This window comes from Equus asinus, chromosome 3, assembly GCF_041296235.1.
Source record: "Equus asinus isolate D_3611 breed Donkey chromosome 3, EquAss-T2T_v2, whole genome shotgun sequence".
In the NCBI taxonomy this organism is placed as follows: Eukaryota; Metazoa; Chordata; class Mammalia; order Perissodactyla; family Equidae; genus Equus; species Equus asinus.
Window position 1 is genome coordinate 32611886 of NC_091792.1, and position 3662 is coordinate 32615547.

A 3662-nucleotide genomic window follows, 5' to 3' on the forward strand; every position below is an offset into this window, starting at 1 on the left:
ATTTCTCAGGGAATAAATTTGTGGCTGCATATTCTGAATATGCAGATCCATTAAGCCAGCTTTGTGCATAGCACTTACGTAACCAAAGTGCAAAGCTAGTCAGACTAATTTTCAAACTAACATTAACTATGACTACTAAACTTTAGGGAGCAATTTTAGAAACTTGATGTCTATTTTTCTACCCCAAAGGTCTGACTTCCTTCGGTATAATAATTGCTCCCTTCTCATCCCAAACAAAATAAAAAATACTCTTAAGAACAAACAAAACAGAAGCTCTTCTATCATGAGTATTTCTGTTTAATTCACATTTTGTTATATTAGATTTTAAGTATACAAGATCAATGTACTAAATGTTCCTCATTTAATTCTTTTAACCACCTCAATATGTTTCTCTGACCTTACATGTATCAAGTAATCACTGACTATCACTCTAAAGATATGGAATCAAACTAAAGCATGAAACCAAAATGTAAGGAATGAAATCGGAGAAGCGAAAAAGAATTAATCTAAATGATATTTATTTGTGCCCAGGCATGATAAACTTGCTACATTTGTTTCAAAAATTAGCAATAAAACTTATCATTTAATAACAAACAAGATCTAGAGTAGATCAATGTGCAAAAAGATTTTTGAATAGAAAGAGTTTGACATAGTAAAATTTTAAAAACTGAAATTTGTAACTTAAATGACCATATTTAGTACACAAAGACGTTAATACAGATTTTGAAATCAGTAAATAACCATATCTATTCTAGGATTATGTAGTAAATATTGATATTTCCACTGCTAGACTCTGCAGGGAAAGGGGAATTTAATTCTAAGATATATTCCCTTAAAATAAATCCTGTCCAATATTCAGTTCAAAAAGATGTACCACCAACATAGAATGTAAACGTATTTCACCCTCCCAAACAGATATTTTTATTTGAACATACTACGTTATCTGTGTAAGAGACTGACAGTTCAAGAGTAAATGATTCATTTTTCTTACAGAGCATTTAGATTAAAATATTTACACTGAACACCTAGAACGTTTACTAAAATTAATCTATTAAAGCTTAAAAAATTGCTTTGGAACATTCTCATTGTTTACACTCAACAAACAGATAAAACAGATGAAAGCAGTCATAAAATCACATTGAGTTTATAATAATTCACACAAAACAGATTAAATTCAAAGATATCAAAGAAAGGATTAAACTGACATCTTTATAACTTTTTGTAGATTTAATAAATTTCTATTCCTTCCTGTACTAATAGTAGCATGTGTATTCCTTGACGTCATTCAACATACTTGAAAGAAATAGATTGATTGTTTAGAGGCATAATTGGTAAAGTAAGGTAACCAAACTAAATAGTAGAATACCAACTGATACTGGCTTTTTAGAATTTCTTAAGAAAAGATATACTAGGAATGCTCACCTACCTGAGAATAATTAAATCTCCTCCTTACTTCAGCACTTTTAATGCAGTAACAGCAGGCTTCATTTTGAAGTACTAGTTAAAATGAACAGTTTCATATCCAAGGAAATCAAACTCACTAGTGGAGTAGTGGAGTATTTGGCTTGATTTAGAGCCCACAATCCCCAAAGAGATGGGAAGCCAATGCAAACTGACTGACTTGGATGAAGAGTATATGTCTACCTCCTTTTCAGTACCTTCTGTCTCAAAGCCCTTATGTTCTTTGCAGTCTTGAAGGTAAGAATGCAGCCACTGGCCTGAGACTTCTCTATCTGGATAGAGACTACAGCCTACATCATTCACATCTACAAATTCATTGAAATGGTTTCTAATATCACATAGCAGGTAGTTGCATTCAGAATATTACAATCAATGACCTGTATGCCACTCTGTTTCTCATTGAAGATTCTATTCTCACCCAGTAGGTCATTATGGCAAAGCACAACTGTTGCTCTCAGGTTGGAAAGAATCTCCTTGAAACAAGTCATCTCCTCCTGAAGAACCTGAAGGTTTGGTATATTACTTAGGAACTTTATTTTAGAGATTTTATTTTTCCTTTTTCTCCCCATAGCTGTATATTTTTCTTTTAGTTGTGGGTCCTTCTAGTTGCAGCATGTGGGACCCTGCCTCAGCATGGCTTGATGAGCAGTGCCACATCCGTGCCCAGGATCTGAACCGGCGAAACCCTGGGCCACCGAAGTGGAGCATGAGAACTTAACCACTCAGCCACGGGGTCGGCCCCAGGAACATTTTGTTAATGTCTTTATCTGTAAATTCTGTGGGAATTAGATTTGGGAACCCATTGTATGCATGGATGGAATGGATTTTAACAAACTGATGAGCAATTAGCCTGAAAATGGCTGAGTTGTAGACACATTTTTGAGCCAATGCTTTTTCCTGTATAAATTTATAACATAGTCCATTACAGAAGGTACAATAGAGCTGTGGTGCACAGTCATGAACTTGCAACACTCAAAAACTCTTCACTTCCTCATCTCATCGACTAACAACTCAGTTTTATTGCCATCAATTTTTACCAGGACTACATCTTCCATTAAATTATCCACATAGCAGCCAGTAAGTTTGTATTTCATCTTTGAAGAGTTGCTACATTTGTTTCAAAAATTAGCAATAAAACTTACCATTTAATAACAAACATGGTTCCTGATCCTGAACCATGATGTTTAACTTGGGCACATCTGGGGGACGAATTGATGAAGTTGGCCATGGCCCAGTTGACAGCAGAGAGTACTATAAAGATGATGTCAGCCACAATAGGCACCGACTAGCTGGTGGATCCTTCTGTCCCATGGTTTCTTGAGAAGCTCATACATGTGATGTCTTCTCTTTAGTTCCCTATAGTTTATTACTTCACTTTAGTTGACTCCAAACCACTAGTCCAAAGCTGATTAATTTTCTCCTTCTTTCCTCTCTATAGGATCAGTCAGGATTTTCTTGTCCTCAAATTCTGGGCTTTGGATTTATGGCTTTTCCCTGGTTTCATTGATAATAGGTTATCTTCTTTGTTTTCCATTGTTCAGGTTGTTTCTTTATTGATCCTAAGACATCCATTACCACATGGATTATTCTAGACTACTCCCCTCACCTATCTGTAAATTTTCACTCCAACGGTGAGAAACCTAGCTCCTGCCATCCACTAACCGTTTATTTAATTGTTAAATTCCAGGATGTATAAAGAGTAGTATCAGAATTGCTAACCTTTATTCCTGCAGGAAACAACTTTATCAAATAGATTACAGTGCTTACGTGAAATCCTTTTTGCCTTTAGTCTTACAGATTATACTCATTTCCAAAGTTACTTAGGTGGGCATCTTTCTCCCCTACCTTTTTCAAAGAGGTTGTTTCATTCATGTGTAATGTAGTTAGATTCTCTTGTCACAGTCTGCATTCCATCCTGGGATCCCCTGACATCTGAACTAATGTTTAAAATGTGCATACATTAAGGTTTGCTCTTTGTGCTGTAAAGTTCTATATGTCTTGACAAATGCATAATATAACGTCCCCACCATTACAGTACCATAGAGAATAGTTCCACTGTCCTAAAACCTTCTGTGATTCAGCTATGCAACCCTCTTACACATCAAAACCCTGGCAACCACTTGTCATGTTTTTCTCTATATAGTTTTGTCCTTTCCAGAATATTAAATAGTCATATAATTGAAATCATACAGTATGTATCC

The 3662-nt window shown here is 35.2% G+C and overlaps 1 pseudogene; it reads right to left on the reverse strand.

The window, feature by feature from the left end:
- Positions 1 to 1449: 1449 nt before the first annotated feature.
- LOC106829141 (ethanolamine kinase 1-like) lies at positions 1450 to 3333 on the reverse strand (annotated as a pseudogene).
- Between the last annotated feature and the right edge of the window lie 329 nt (positions 3334 to 3662).